Raw genomic sequence first — 17484 nt, 5'->3', positions numbered from 1 at the left:
CAGGGGGTTCCTCGACTGCCTTGCTTCAATTTTCGATTTGTTGTTGTTGTTGTTATCTTCTTCAGATGTGGCAACGCTTCATGCATTTCAATGAGTTCGTCAAATGCAAAAGCTACCCATTAATTTGCATAATAATCAAGTCTCAGCTTTATGGATGGGGCGGAGCGTGGCGGGGGGCGCTGCGAGACTTATATTTAGCCTGGGGCTGAATAATGTGATACAAAATATCGGGCAACAACCGATATTAATAATCATTAATTAAGCCGACTAATTAACGCTGACATTAAAAGCCTGCATTTTAATTACGATCAAATCACCTAAACCCAACCCCCGCCCCCCTCCCATTGACCCCTCTCTCCCTTACTAACTTGTGTTTGTAAACAAAAAGCAAACAGCACAATCGCTGCAGTTGTTCATGTTTTTTGTGCTCGACTAGTTTATTTATATTGTTGCTGGTGCTTTTTGTTCTGCTTCCTCTTCTTCTATGCGGCGGGGGGGCAGCCCCCGCTTAACATCTCTATTTGCAGTTGCATTTCATTTGCACAAACATTCGTTTAAAACGTTTTTTTAATTCAATTTAACTTCAACACAACTTAATTGTTTTTCATGAGCAATGAGCACTGAACTACAACAACAACAAACATAATAACAACAACAAGCCATAAGAAACGTGAGCTTGACGACGGCAACGGCTGCCGTTTATTTATTTTTTTTTTTTATATATTTTTTGTAAGAGCAAATGTTGTTGTTGCCGCTGGGATATGTAATTGCATGTGAGTGTGCGAGTGTGTGTGTGTGTGTGTTTCGTGTGTCGGCGCAATTAAGTTTGCGTTTAATTTGCAATTATCCAAACGACTCAAACTAATTAGCGCCACTTTGATTAAACTTTGCAAAATTGAACAATTTTTTACAAGGAGAGTAACAAAAAAAAATAAATAAAACAAGTGTGCAAAATTGAATGCAGAGAAAACCACAACGAAAATTATGATGAGAAATTGCACTTTAAATATACTCCACAAAAGAATATCTTATAGATATATACGAATTCACAAGCAGCTCTCGAGGCGGCTTAAAATTTTCATTAGTTTATTCACGAATACCCATGAATATTCCCGGCTGAGCGCTTATCTAACAGATTGCCTGAGATATATATTCTTCGTATCAATACATATCATCATCAACAGCGACAACAACGTCATCGGCGATTGTGAGAAACAACATTAGCTTAATTTAATAAATTCAAACAGCACAAAACAAAAGACTTAGGCAACGAACTTGACTTGAACGAAACATAAGTTAAGCTTAAAGCAGAAAACCAGATATGAAGCTGCGCTTGTTTTTATTTAGTCATTCAGCTAGCGATACGGCAAACTTGTCAATTTATTGATCCTAAAAATGTTTAACTAAATTTAGACAGCTTTAACTGACCCACTTATAAATATGTATTTATATTTCCATTTCGGATTTCCTATTGGTCGATCGCTCGATTTCACTGTCATTCATCTAGTTCGGCTCGCTTTTTGAATGGTGTGCATTTAACTGGACATATTTACGGACTAGAAAACATTTGTGACACATTCGTATGCTCAATGAATGTTGCTCAATGGACATCATTTAACTCGCAAATATATTTAATTGAGAACTGCTTTAACTAAATGTTATATTTAGGGTTTTAGTTGAATAAAACATTCTTTGTTTTTTGATTTTTTTGAAGTGAAACATTCCATTCTGCTTGGATAAAGTTCTGAAACATTCAGCACATTCGCAAATGTCGTTTATGAAGGTGGAATTTATTCTAGTCGAAGCATGTTTTAACTTAGTAAATAAATGAAGTATCTTTGAATGTAAAGCCGTTTAAATATGAAATCCAATTCAATCTAACAAATTTCTCTCTATTCTCATACCAACACATGCTAGAGTTAATGGAACATTTCGCATAATTTCAATAGTTTAGCACATTTTGAATAATGCATTTGCCGTATTTAAATGTGATTGAAAAAGTGGTTTCCTTTTGACACATTCATGGCATTAGTCGAAATTCATGTCCAAATCTTACCCTAAGATTCGTATATAGACATGGGTCAAAATTTACCACTCCCATAACTCGGCCAAATCTCATCCGATTTTCACGAAGTTTGGCGTTTTCTTCATGGTTTTCCCTCTAGATTAATCTGGCATTCAAATCTGAACAACGATTTTTTAGTCGAAATTCATGTCCAAATCTTACCCCAAGATTCGTATATAGACATGGTTCAAAATTTACCACTCCCATAACTCGGCCAAATGTCATCCGATTTTCACGAAGTTTGGCTTTTTCTTCATGGTTTTTCCTCTAGATTAATCTGGCATTCAAATCTGAACAACGATTTTTTAGTCGAAATTCATGTCCAAATCTTACCCCAAGATTCGTACATAGACATGGGTCAAAATTTACCACTCCCATAACTCGACCAAATGTCATCCGATTTTCACGAAGTTTGGCTTTTTCTTCATGGTTTTCCCTCTAGATTAATCTGGCATTCAAATCTGAACAACGATTTTTTAGTCGAAATTCATGTCCAAATCTTACCCCAAGATTCGTATATAGACATGGGTCAAAATTTACCACTCCCATAACTCGGCCAAATCTCATCCGATTTTCACGAAGTTTGGCTTTTTCTTCATGGTTTTCCCTCTAGATTAATCTGGCATTCAAATCTGAACAACGATTTTTTAGTCGAAATTCATGTCCAAATCTTACCCCAAGATTCGTATCTAGACATGGGTCAAAATTTACCACCCCCATAACTCGGCCAAATCTCATCCGATTTTCACGAAGTTTGGCTTTTTCTTCATGGTTTTCCCTCTAGATTAATCTGGCATTCAAATCTGAACAACGATTTTTTAGTCGAAATTCATGTACAAATCTTACCCCCAGATTCGTATATAGACATGGGTCAAAATTTACCACTCCCATAACTCGGCCAAATCTCATCCGATTTTCACGAAGTTTGGCTTTTTCTTCATGGTTTTCCCTCTAGATTAATCTGGCATTCAAATCTGAACAACGATTTTTTAGTCGAAATTCATGTCCAAATCTTACCCCAAGATTCGTATATAGACATGGGTCAAAATTTACCACTCCCATAACTCGGCCAAATCTCATCCGATTTTCACGAAGTTTGGCTTTTTCTTCATGGTTTTCCCTCTAGATTAATCTGGCATTCAAATCTGAACAACGATTTTTTAGTCGAAATTCATGTCCAAATCTTACCCCAAGATTCGTATATAGACATGGGTCAAAATTTACCACTCCCATAACTCGGCCAAATCTCATCCGATTTTCACGAAGTTTGGCTTTTTCTTCATGGTTTTCCCTCTAGATTAATCTGGCATTCAAATCTGAACAACGATTTTTTAGTCGAAATTCATGTCCAAATCTTACCCCAAGATTCGTATCTAGACATGGGTCAAAATTTACCACCTCCATAACTCGGCCAAATGTCATCCGATTTTCACGAAGTTTGGCTTTTTCTTCATGGTACCCCAAGATTCGTATATAGACATGGGTTAAAATTTACCACTCCCATAACTCGGCCAAATCTCATCCGATTTTCACGAAGTTTGGCGTTTTCTTCATGGTTTTCCCCCTAGATTAATCTGGCATTCAAATCAGAACACCGATTTTTTAGTCGAAATTCATGTCCAAATCTTACCCCAAGATTCGTATCTAGACATGGGTCAAAATTTACCACCCCCATAACTCGGCCAAATCTCATCCGATTTTCACGAAGTTTGGCTTTTTCTTCATGGTTTTCCCTCTAGATTAATCTGGCATTCAAATCTGAACAACGATTTTTTAGTCGAAATTCATGTACAAATCTTACCCCCAGATTCGTATATAGACATGGGTCAAAATTTACCACTCCCATAACTCGGCCAAATCTCATCCGATTTTCACGAAGTTTGGCTTTTTCTTCATGGTTTTCCCTCTAGATTAATCTGGCATTCAAATCTGAACAACGATTTTTTAGTCGAAATTCATGTCCAAATCTTACCCCAAGATTCGTATATAGACATGGGTCAAAATTTACCACTCCCATAACTCGGCCAAATCTCATCCGATTTTCACGAAGTTTGGCTTTTTCTTCATGGTTTTCCCTCTAGATTAATCTGGCATTCAAATCTGAACAACGATTTTTTAGTCGAAATTCATGTCCAAATCTTACCCCAAGATTCGTATATAGACATGGGTCAAAATTTACCACTCCCATAACTCGGCCAAATCTCATCCGATTTTCACGAAGTTTGGCTTTTTCTTCATGGTTTTCCCTCTAGATTAATCTGGCATTCAAATCTGAACAACGATTTTTTAGTCGAAATTCATGTCCAAATCTTACCCCAAGATTCGTATCTAGACATGGGTCAAAATTTACCACCTCCATAACTCGGCCAAATGTCATCCGATTTTCACGAAGTTTGGCTTTTTCTTCATGGTTTTTCCTCTAGATTAATCTGGCATTCAAATCTGAACAACGATTTTTTAGTCGAAATTCATGTCCAAATCTTACCCCAAGATTCGTATATAGACATGGGTCAAAATTTACCACCTCCATAACTCGGCCAAATGTCATCCGATTTTCACGAAGTTTGGCTTTTTCTTCATGGTTTTTCCTCTAGATTAATCTGGCATTCAAATCTGAACAACGATTTTTTAGTCGAAATTCATGTCCAAATCTTACCCCAAGATTCGTATATAGACATGGGTCAAAATTTACCACTCCCATAACTCGGCCAAATCTCGTCCGATTTTCACGAAGTTTGGCTTTTTCTTCATGGTTTTCCCTCTAGATTAATCTGGCATTCAAATCTGAACAACGATTTTTTAGTCGAAATTCATGTCCAAATCTTACCCCAAGATTCGTATATAGACATGGGTCAAAATTTACCACTCCCATAACTCGGCCAAATCTCATCCGATTTTCACGAAGTTTGGCTTTTTCTTCATGGTTTCCCCCCCTAGATTAATCTGGCATTCAAATCTGAACACCGATTTTTTAGTCGAAATTCATGTCCAAATCTTACCCCAAGATTCGCACCTAGACATGGGTCAAAATTAACCACCCCCATAACTCGGCCAAATCTCATCCGATTTTCACGAAGTTTGGCTTTTTCTTCATGGTTTTCCCTCTAGATTAATCTGGCATTCAAATCTGAACAACGATTTTTTAGTCGAAATTCATGTCCAAATCTTACCCCAAGATTCGTATATAGACATGGGTCAAAATTTACCACTCCCATAACTCGGCCAAATCTCATCCGATTTTCACGAAGTTTGGCTTTTTCTTCATGGTTTTCCCTCTAGATTAATCTGGCATTCAAATCTGAACAACGATTTTTTGTCGAAATTCATGTCCAAATCTTACCCCAAGATTCGTATCTAGACATGGGTCAAAATTTACCACCTCCATAACTCGGCCAAATGTCATCCGATTTTCACGAAGTTTGGCTTTTTCTTCATGGTACCCCAAGATTCGTATATAGACATGGGTTAAAATTTACCACTCCCATAACTCGGCCAAATCTCATCCGATTTTCACGAAGTTTGGCGTTTTCTTCATGGTTTTCCCCCTAGATTAATCTGGCATTCAAATCAGAACACCGATTTTTTAGTCGAAATTCATGTCCAAATCTTACCCCAAGATTCGTATCTAGACATGGGTCAAAATTAACCACCCCCATAACTCGGCCAAATCTCATCCGATTTTCACGAAGTTTGGCTTTTTCTTCATGGTTTTCCCTCTAGATTAATCTGGCATTCAAATCTGAACAACGATTTTTTAGTCGAAATTCATGTCCAAATCTTACCCCAAGATTCGCACCTAGACATGGGTCAAAATTAACCACCCCCATAACTCGGCCAAATCTCATCCGATTTTCACGAAGTTTGGCTTTTTCTTCATGGTTTTCCCTCTAGATTAATCTGGCATTCAAATCTGAACAACGATTTTTTAGTCGAAATTCATGTCCAAATCTTACCCCAAGATTCGCACCTAGACATGGGTCAAAATTAACCACCCCCATAACTCGGCCAAATCTCATCCGATTTTCACGAAGTTTGGCTTTTTCTTCATGGTTTTCCCTCTAGATTAATCTGGCATTCAAATCTGAACAACGATTTTTTAGTCGAAATTCATGTCCAAATCTTACCCCAAGATTCGCACCTAGACATGGGTCAAAATTTACCACCCCCATAACTCGGCCAAATCTCATCCGATTTTCACGAAGTTTGGCTTTTTCTTCATTGTTTTCCCTCTAGATTAATCTGGCATCCAAATCAGAACACCGAATTTTTAGTCGAAATTCATGTCCAAATCTTACCCCAAGATTCGTATATAGACATGGGTCAAAATTTACCACTCCCATAACTCGGCCAAATCTCATCCGATTTTCACGAAGTTTGGCTTTTTCTTCATGGTTTTCCCTCTAGATTTATTTGGCATTCAAATCTGAACAACGATTTTTTAGTCGAAATTCATGTCCAAATCTTACCCCAAGATTCGTATCTAGACATGGGTCAAAATTTACCACCCCCATAACTCGGCCAAATCTCACCCGATTTTCACGAAGTTTGGCTTTTTCTTCATGGTTTTCCCTCTAGATTAATCTGGCATCCAAATCAGAACACCGAATTTTTAGTCGAAATTCATGTCCAAATCTTACCCCAAGATTCGTATATAGACATGGGTCAAAATTTACCACTCCCATAACTCGGCCAAATCTCATCCGATTTTCACGAAGTTTGGCTTTTTCTTCATGGTTTTCCCTCTAGATTAATCTGGCATTCAAATCTGAACAACGATTTTTTAGTCGAAATTCATGTCCAAATCTTACCCCAAGATTCGTATCTAGACATGGGTCAAAATTTACCACCATCATAACTCGGCCAAATCTCATCCGATTTTCACGAAGTTTGGCTTTTTCTTCATGGTTTTCCCTCTAGATTAATCTGGCATTCAAATCTGAACACCGATTTTTTAGTCGAAATTCATGTCCAAATCTTACCCCAAGATTCGTATATAGACATGGGTCAAAATTTACCACCCCCATAACTCGGCCAAATCTCATCCGATTTTCACGAAGTTTGGCTTTTTCTTCATTGTTTTCCCTCTAGATTAATCTGGCATCCAAATCAGAACACCGAATTTTTAGTCGAAATTCATGTCCAAATCTTACCCCAAGATTCGTATATAGACATGGGTCAAAATTTACCACCCCCATAACTCGGCCAAATCTCATCCGATTTTCACGAAGTTTTCTTCATGGTTTCCCCTCTAGATTAATCTTGCATTCAAATCTGAACAGCGATTTTTTAGTCTAAATTCATGTCCAAATCTTACCCCAAGATTCGTATCTAGACATGGGAGCTTCTGTTTTTGGGCAATTTTGGTAAATTATAAGAGCTAGAGTCACCAAACTTGACATATAGCTTCTAAAAAAGAATATGTATATGCATTTGATGTTGGAAGAAGAGGGTACAGGGTATTCCCTAGTTGGGAGCTCCATACTAGAACCTCTAACTTGTTGTTATTGTTATTTGTTGGTTTGTGCGTCTGCATACATTAAATTAAGTCTGAAATTGGCGCTGCAGCTGCAGTCAATTCCTTGGGGTACATGTGGAGCTTGTCCATCTGCAACTGCTCCTGCTCCCGCTCCTGCTGCTGCTCCTGTTTCTGTTGTTGCTGCTGTATGCGTAATTAACTTGTTGCCATAATTGCTCACTTTTGCATTTGTGTGTTGCATGTGACACGCTGCAACAACATCAAGACCAGGGCTCAGACCCAGAGCCAGACCCTGGCCACAGCCCATTGGCGAGTGCTACAAATTTTCTGTATAAGTCATTACACACCTCAACACACACTTTATAGCTAAGCCACACACACACACACTCAGAGAGAGTCACCGACTGACCCTTATAAGCGACCAAACGGTAACGACGTGACTTTTATTATGCGCACGAGACAACGCTGGCGATTTGGAGCTGGAGGGGGGAGCCTACGCGCTGGAGCTGAAGAGGTGCAGCGAGACAGTGGAGAAACATTTGGCGCCGCAGCAATTAGTTATCAAAGACGTCGCGCATTGACAAGCAAAAGTCAAAGCACTCTTCGAACCACCCAAAAAAAAATCAACAAGACTGCTCTAGTCGGCTGTGCCCGACTACAAGATACCCTGAGCCCAACGCCAGGCGGGCATTACAAGAACAGACATATTCACCTTGATTAGCTTCGGTTCATATAGTCCGATCCTCAGGAAATTTATTGAACAATGGCATATAAAAGTTTGTATATACCAAAGCGCATAGATCTGTCTGCATAATTTCATTTTAATATGAATGTATTCCTATTTAGAGGGAATTGAGCTAGAGTATACACAAAGTGGCATACTCTTTATCTAAGTATGGCATATGAAAGCCTACATAACAAGTATAAAGATCTTATAGTCTTCGAGGTATGCATAAAAAATTAAGTCTCCAAAACGATATATATTGACATTATAAAAATGTAACGAGGTATAAAAGATATATGATATACCTATTCGGCATTTGGTATTCGAGAATATATGTTTAAAATTATCTAGATCTCCAGATTTGGGTTTTTCCAAGATCAACGCGTTTAGACAGACGGAAGGCTCAGCTCAATACTATACATCTAGACTTTCTGCCTGTTACATATATTTGCACCAAAACATTATACCCCTTCCACCCATTTACAAGGACAAGGTATATAAAAAAGAAGAGCAGCAAAGCTATATGCGGATTATAGCTCGTATATATATACAACATAATAAAGGTTAATATAAATGACTCATGTGCCATGCTGAAGACAAGCCTGTAAGCTGAGAGCAGCTCCCGAGCAGCTTGTGGCTGGTCTGCCATCCATCAGTTGGCAGGCAAATGGTTGCCCGATGCCGGGCTCCGGGCAACGCCCCAAATCATGGCAGCGTGTGCCAGAGCGAGACTGAGAAGGGGGCCCTGCTGCTGCAGACATCATATTAAAACGTAGCCCAGCTAAACATTGATCCTTATCGACATGTCAGCGAAGTGACGACAAGAGAAGCTGCAGCTACAGTAGCCACAGCAGCTACATCCATCTGATCCAGCCCAGTCTGCAATTGGCAGCCCGAACAGCAGCGGCAACAACTTAACACGAGGCACAAGCAGCACGCAAGCTGTAGAAAGCGTTTTTGTTCTCTTCTGAGATCAAAGGATATGTGATTGGGTATACGAGTGCGAGGCACTAGTTATACATAGAGCTGTGTATGTATGACAGTTCAGCTGGAACAAAATGTTTTCAAATGAATCTTTACAATCTAATCTACTTTTTTGCAACCCAGATGCTAGACAAGTTGTTAGAGATAGGCATAAAAAACATATTCTTTTTGGAATATCTAAGATATCTAGGGTTGTTATTTTTAAGGAATGTTGTAAGAAAATAGACGCAGCGAAAGCTATAGAGAAGCCTTTTGTTAAAAATGGAACCAGAACTCAATTAGTCTTAAATTTCTAAACTTTTAAAATAAAATTGATTGAAAATCACGACAAAATTATAATAGCCTCTGCATGGGTATAACAAGAAGACAAATGTACTCTACTTATATAGACAGGAAGCAGGAACCAGCGAAAAATCATTCAGAGTATACTTGATGCAGCTTTGCATTGAATAAGTATTGCCTCAAGTGCATGATGTTAAGACTCTCATGGTCAATTTATAGGCACTGTATTTTTCTTTAAAATCTCATCGGAACCTTCTGATCTCAACCAAGCGAAAGTGTAGATTACAGGATTGTGCAACTTTTAGGGTATATACATTGAAAGGATGCTCACAATGATAGGATATGATAGTATAAATGTATCATAATAGAATAAACAATTCAGCCTAGCGTCTGCTTAATAAATACCTTTGTTAGGTGGAGAACGCGTTTGATCTCTCATAAATATGTAAAAAACCCAAAAAGTTCTAAATTTGGAAATTCAGTTCAACGAAATTCGACTAAAGATTTTAATCAGTTCAAAATATGACTTCGGCTACAAATTTGCACATTCACAAGCTGCTAAAAATAGACTTTGAAAACTCAAAAAAAAAAAACATCAAAATGGAAAGCGAAAAATGTGTTTGATCGAATCGAAAAATATTTGAATGCCAAATTAAACGTGAATTAAGACCAAATCGAAAAAGCTTCTGCTTATCGAAATCGCGTTAGTTTTGTCAATGGTTGGCCACATTAGGTGGGAGATCGGAATATATTATTTAAGTAATGTTCGTCTTCGATAAGATCGGTTTTAACGAACCTCGTCTGTTTTAGATGCTTGAATGCATAATTTGAATCAAATATGCACTAATTAAATATATTAAACAAGCATAAAAATCTCTAGAGGGCATTATCTACGCCTCTTTAGCTTATCTATATACAAGCGTAGGGTCTAAACTGTTGAGCCCCTTGGCAATGGCTAAAAAGGTATATTGATTTTTAGGCAATGTATGTAACAGGCAAAAGCATATCCAGGTATATATATATACGTGATCGGGTCTAGCTAGACTTGAAATTTGAAATATATATTCATACCATTTGCATAAAGTGCTCATCATTTTCATTCGATATCTTCTTCTATCTGCATTGCATCGATAAATATCGGTTTTGAGACATGGTTTTTTATGCATAACTCGAAGATTATAAGAGCTATATACTTAGAACTTGGTATAAAGTTCTCGAATAGTATAAACAGATTTAGAATAATTTACTTTTCGTATACTCCCTCCATTCCACACAAAATTCAAAAGAGTAAGCTACTTTAACAGGTAGAGACTTCCTCTTATGTATATACACACTTTTATTAGTTATATTTAAAACCTGAAAATGTATTTAATATCGGGCTGTGAGAACTGGAGCTATGAAAGAACGTATTACCCATAGAGTGTGGCTGGGGAAGAAGTTCAACCGCAGCGAAAGGATTTATGCGTTTGTGTTTAATATAATTAGAAGAAGCATCGATTGCCTGAGGATATCTTCTAGTCGAGCACTGCCCACTTCATGTCAGACCTTTGGCCATTTGCATAGGCCCCTACGCAGCCGCTAATGAGCTGGCCAACAGCTTTTTTTTCTCGTTTTATGCGTAGGTGTTTAGCGTGTAAGATTAGATTAGGCTAATCAGGTAGCGAGATCTCAACTATGGATACGAACATCAAACGCAGCTCCGTCCAGCGCACACACACACACACACACACACAGGTGCACAGATGAGCCGGGCAGATGCCGAGGCGTAGGCCCCAGCTCTGTTAGAGAGTAGAGAGCAGTTGCCACTAATTGCCGATAATTAACTCGACGGCGTTGCAATCGAAATGCGATTTATAATTTCTGTTCGCAACAAATTAAAATTGCCAATGGAAGCATTTGTGGCATGCAACTCATATGAAACGGCGCAAAATCTGACAAGCAAGAACAACATCATAAAACAAGCAGCAATGCACTAGCTGAGCATGATTGACTCAGCGATACCCTGTAGCTAAGGTAGTTTGAGCCAGACTAGCAAGCACTTTAAGCCAATGCAAATGAACAATCCCAGCTGGACTTCTCAGTATAAACGGACTAGCACAGACTTGACCTTTCTATGTATACCCAGTAATATTGCTGGCTACAGGGTATGCTGGAAGAAGAAAAAATAAACAGAATGTGAAATAAAATAGGTTGCAGCCAGCAGCTGCTCACAGAGACCGCTTGGAGACATTTTTAGGCGTGCCCGAAAAAGGAGCAGCCGAGCGGGTCACTAATTTGCCATTTAGGCTGGCATTTGCGGCATTTGTGACGGCCCGAATGGCAACAAGAAAAACCGCTAAAAAGTTCCAACTTAATGGCTTAATGTACACACAATCACAATTTGGCCCAGCAGCAGAAGCAGCAGCAGCAGGAGCTAAACAGAAATAGCCCAACAGCTGATAATTAACAATTTCAGGTGCCATTTGAGGGGGCTTTTTTTTTTTTTTTTTGTTTGTCTTTTTCACAGTTCACAGTTTTTCAATCAGAGGCCAAATTACGCCCGTGGCTGAAATCTTATTAAGTTTTGTTTGTTTTCATCATTATTTTGCACGGTCGGATCGCTGAATCGTTGATCCGTTGATTCGGTTGATTCGCTGCCCATTTTCGGCCATTAAGAGTGAAAATCTTGTGTAAATCGAATTATTTGTAATTTATGGTGTGGCAGTTGTTGAATAAATGGACGTTATTACCAGGCCAGCAACAACAGCAACAACAATAACGGCTGGCAACGGGCCAGGTCTCGCCAGGCATAGCCTAAACCAATAACCATTAAGCGTGCTAAAATCAATCGACCCCTCCCCCGCACACCCGCTGCCCAGCTAGGTGTGTGTGCGAGTGTGTGTGTGTGTGTGCCCCGACCCGGTCCAAGACCACGAATCCTCCGCTCAGTTAGCTTGCGGTTGCAATTTGCAGACGATTTGCGGTTCGACTTGCGGCTGTGCGTGTGTGTGTGTGCCTGTGTGTGTGTGTGTGTGTGTGTGCAACAAAGACACAACATGGCGTACTTGTCGAATGATGCACTCGCAGCCAAGAGCCAAACTGGTTCAAAGAGATTATCGATTTTCAATTACCCGGCGAGTGTGCGGCTAAGTAGTTTGCTTTTTTGTTTGGTCTAGCAATTTTCGTAACTGCAGCCGGGACTTGGACTTGGACTTGGACTCGGACTCGGATTCGGACTCGGGCTTGGACAGCAGCTAAGGCACTATGAGACACCAGGCAACAAAATCTGTAGATAAGCTATAGATAAGCCTTACGAGCTGCTAGACCAATATCAATAAAAACTACTAGAAAACTAGATTCATCAGTAGTTTCGATCGTCTTCCGTGCATTTTCCCCACCAGCATGTGGAATATTCAAAAACAAGTATTCAAGCTGTTCGCAAAAAAAACTTAGAACTTCGCTCATAGAAGGCTTGAAACCCAACCAAGGCTTGTTCAATATATGAAAATGAGCTCAATACCCCAAGGTAGGTTTTTTGAAAAGCGTTTTTAACGCTTCACAAGGATCTTTGAAAGCCAATTTCCGGCTGAGTTCGAGGGGAATTCTAATTATATTCACACCTATCACATAAGGTAACTAGAGTTTAAATTTCAACTTTGTATATCCTTATTTCATATTTTAAAAAATACCTTAAAGCTAAAATGATATACAATTGACTTCAAGCTAAAAAGTAAACTCAGCTGGCATAAAAAGCACCTGAAAGAATCAGGTAACGCTTAATCAAAGCCAGAACCAAAAAAAGTTCATTTGAAAAGCATCTGAAAGCTTTTATATTATAAGCTAAATGCAAGAAAGCTCGCAAAAGGCTTTAATACAAAAATTTGAAAGAACAACAAATCTAAAAGCACATTTGGCAAAGCTTTAATAAAGCGTTGAAAGTACATACATATTAAAAAAGTAGATTAGCTATAAGCTTCTGGAAGCACATTTGTGTTGGAAGCTCTCTAGATGACAAGTGCTTACATAAATTAAGTTAAAAAAAAAACTGAACGTCTGAGCTTTAAAAGCACATAAAAGCACCAAGCACCTATGAATAATGCTTATTATAATAAACTTGTAAAAATATGACTAAATGCTTAACTCTCGAATCGACTCTCGCTTTAAACTTCAACATGCTTCAAACTTGTTACATAGTGTATGAGGCTGTGATTTGAGAGTAGCGAACGTCAAGGAAATTAAACAAATTAAGTGCGACACTCGGCAGCGTGTTCCCAACAGCAAAGAACAGGTACACAAGCACACACTCATATGTACATATATATCTATATATATATGTATATATTCGTAGCTATATCTTATCTATCAAATCGTTTAACATTTATAACCCGTTTGCCGTTGTGAGTTCGTCGCGTCTATCTATGAATGAAAGCGGTTGTGATGCGACGTAATCAGCGAGCTAATCCCAGAGGCAGTTGGACGGACAGACGATGAAAGCGGAGGCAGCTGCTCGACTGGCTTGGCCAATCTTTTTTTGTGGGGAGGACGGGGGGAGCTATGCTAATCGCTTGAGTTATAATTAATTAATTAGCCAGGCGGATGGGCAGGGGCACGAGAGAGTGTGAGAGAGGGAGTGAGAGAGAGAGAGAGAGAGAGAGAGAGAGAGAGAGAGAGAGAGAGAGAGAGAGTGAGAGCGAGTGCATGCACATGCAATAGCAAGTTCGTTGCCTAAGTCTTTTGTATTTGCAGCTGGCAGACGCAAAGCGTCAGAAACTTAATCGAAAAAAACAAAAAAAAATTTCATAAATGCAGCACGAAAATTGCGCTTTTAATGACAATAATTTGCGTAATGGATTTTCATGTTTTCGTAATTGAATTTATTTTAATTTAAGCCAAATTGCGCATCGCCGCAGCACAGCAGGCCGCAGCACAGCGCACCTCAACTCGGCCGTGTATATAATTTTATGCGCTCACGCCGGCCGCTACGCTAATTGATTATAATTCTGTCAGTCGCCACCGTCGATGGTAGCTGTAGCCGGTGACTGGCCCAAGTGCCATGTCCAGGCCAGCTACTGCTCCACATTTCGCGCATTATTTTCGCGCTCGTTAGCCGGCAGAGGCTGGGTCTGGCAGCATCATCTGAAGATGCATCGCTAGCTGGCAGGTGTTTTGGCATCGATCGTTCAGGCTGTTAATAAATGCTTGTATTCGATTTTCACCAAAAGCCAGCCCAGCGAGAGGTGTCTGTAAATTGTTGTTGTTGCTGGCATCAGGGATAATACACGTGCATTATTATGTGAGTCGGCGACTTCCTGAGTTTCTGCTACCCTTCGGGCCAAGTTTGGCGCTGCTGTTGCCGCAATTTACTTTTTATGAATGTCAATGGCTTTTTAATTAATTACATGCAATTGCTTTAATGTGCTTCCCTTTTTTTTGCATACCCAGTAAACATGCTGGGGATCTACCTAAGCCAGAGCTAAAAGAATTGGTCGAAGCGTCAGTTTTAACTCAGCCTGAAAATCATTTGAAAGCTTTTGTATAAAGGGAAAGCTCCTAAAGCTGATTTAGGTTGCTTTTAAAGAAACTGTAAGCTTTAATCCATCCACATTGTGCAATTCACCTGCTTGAAAGCTCACTTATATTGTAAAGCTTTGCGATTTGAAAGCACATGAAAACTCCAAGCAAACTAGATTTAAAAGCTAAATTCAAACATTATTAAAAAAAACTTCTTTAAAGCGAACAACTTATCTTTAAAAACATACGAAAGTTCCCAGCGTGCTTTGTTTTTTCAGATGCGCGCAAAAAGCAACTTAAAGACATAAAAATGCGCTTTGAAACTCTAAGCACATTATATTGGACATACTAAACATGGCTTAGCTAACTGAAATCTATAATAAGCAGATTTTCAAGCTTTAAATAAATGTAAGGCTCAATTTTTAGAAGAAGGCTAAAGCTCCGAGTTAGCTCTTAGTAAGTAACTACAATGAAGCACTTTAAAGATATATTTAAAAATTGTATCAATTTAATTTAATTTAATAAATTAATGTGGAAAAGCTCAACCTTAGCTGAACTAAAGATTGAAGAAAATTGAATCATTAGAGAAAGCGTAAGTCCTTAGCTTCAAAACTATGCAAAAGCTCCAAGCTTGGAAAATCGGATGATTGGTATGCCAAAAAGCTCCCCAAAAGCACAAAATGATATTTAAAAGCTTCTTACGAACTTTGAAAGCACATGCTTTGAAAACACATGCAAGAGTCCACAAATTTTTGTTTACAGTCAAATATTTTGCAACTTATTTATAACTTCCACGGTTTTACCCATATAGATAAAAAAAAAAAACAGTTTGTAATTAAATAAAATACAAAAATATACTAAAACAGAGTAAATGACGTTTTTTCGAATAAAACTTTTTGACTGTTTTTTTTTTTTTATTAATTAAATCAGCTTCTTTGATGTGCATTTTATGATTCCGTATATATCGACTTCTTGAAACGTTCCACATAAATCTCCAATTAATTACAGTCAATTAATAAAAATGCGCTGCGCTCGTAAACTTTAAGCGGCTTTTATGCGCCAATAAATTCTAAGTGCGGCATTCAAATAATTTCAAATTTAAATGAAAACTTTTAAATTTTGCTTATTTTTTTTTTTCATGTGTATTGGCTGTTTTTTATTTTTTTTAACGGCATGCCCGCAGTTCATTAAAGGCGCTTAAATTGTATTTCATTGTGGGCAGCAGGCGTGGCAGGCCGTTGCGCCAGAAGCGCACAAATCCAATTTAAATGCAGCCGAAGACGCGGATCGACCAGATCCACATCCAAGTCGAACCGAGCCGAGACGAGCGGAGCTGAGAGCGACCCCCTGTGCGTCTCATTGTCGTAAATCACACATTAAAATATTTATTTGTATTTTTACTTGTTTAAAAATTAGTTAAAAGCCCGCAGTGAGACGCGGACTGAGACGGAGACTGAGACGGACGGACGGACGGAGGCTGAGAGTTGTCCAAGTGGAGCCCGAAAACTTCTTCGCTTCTTCGCTTTTGTTGTGTGAGTGAATTTTAATTTCCTTTTTATGATATTTTAATTTATTTCAGCGTAAATCAAAACCAAAACGAGCTGCGCTCCACAGTCGGCATACCCCTACTGCCCCAGAGGCTGCACTTTTAATAAATTAGATTACTTTGCTGCGCATAACGGAGGCGGCAGCGGCGACAGCGGCGCTTCCTTCGCACGAACTGCATAAATCTTGCCTGGTTCGGGCCTAGAGTTGGACGCGTCGCCTCTTTAAATGCGTGACACGAGGCAGCACGAGGCAACACGACGTGCTCGTGTCTGGAAAATGTAACCAGCAGCAATTTTTAATTTAATGAATTATTTTTTGTTGATCGACTTCCCCAAAATCAATAAAATATGTATATATATAATATAATATACATATATAATGATAATAAAATAATATATTATATATTATTTGCCCAAGTCATCTTGCACCAATATACCCGTTTACACTCTACAAACAGGGCACACAAAGCTCTGCATGCCGCTCATTATTTACGTGCTTTCTTATAATACGTGTCACGCGCCCATCTCTAGCGGCCGCTGGCGCATTTCCAAGCCGGACTGGAAATGACGCGCAGACCAAAAGATTACTTTTTCACAGCTTGTGGTACGTCCGGCTGTTTATTAATTTGACGTTTCCAGTTGCAGTCGCTGCCCCCGTTGCACCGCGCCCGTCCCGCGCCTGCAACAATTTGTATACATTTTCAGCAGCAGCGGCCATTGGGGGGCGTGTCGCAACTCCCACAGCAATTAGACGACGGGCGCTGTGCATTTAACATAAACCGTTGCCTGATGGCCGCAGCTCAATTTAAAATGCGCTCGGGCTTCATCTAATTACGCGGGCCGCCTCGTTAACGGCCAGCAGAAGACTGACAAAAGGAAAAACAACAACGCATATGATATCGAAATTGGGTAAAAG

This window comes from Drosophila novamexicana, unplaced genomic scaffold, assembly GCF_003285875.2.
Source record: "Drosophila novamexicana strain 15010-1031.04,08,12 unplaced genomic scaffold, DnovRS2.1 tig00001059-arrow-arrow-pilon, whole genome shotgun sequence".
NCBI classification, from domain to species: Eukaryota; Metazoa; Arthropoda; class Insecta; order Diptera; family Drosophilidae; genus Drosophila; species Drosophila novamexicana.
This window is presented reverse-complemented; position numbering follows the sequence as displayed.